The following is a 280-nucleotide window of genomic DNA, read 5'->3' as shown; positions in this document are numbered from 1 at the left end:
GCATCGAGGCGAGCGCAGCGACGCGGAGCACACTCATTACACGGACGTCGATGGTTCGCCTGTGTTCGATGCCTTGCACTGCCGCTCAATCGTTCTTTTGCATGCGGGCGGATCGCTGGGAATTCATTACGGTTCGGCGATTGCTGAGGCGCCTATCGAACGCCGACGCGGGCGACTGATTGGAACTGTTTCTGGAAGCCAATAGGTTGTGGGATTTTGCTATTCGTATTGATGGCTGAAGGTCGGAGCAGCTGGGTTGGTTGGCCTGTGCTTCATGGCC

Source organism: Penaeus monodon, chromosome 29, assembly GCF_015228065.2.
Source record: "Penaeus monodon isolate SGIC_2016 chromosome 29, NSTDA_Pmon_1, whole genome shotgun sequence".
Lineage (NCBI taxonomy): Eukaryota > Metazoa > Arthropoda > Malacostraca > Decapoda > Penaeidae > Penaeus > Penaeus monodon.
Note: the sequence above shows the minus strand (reverse complement) of the source record.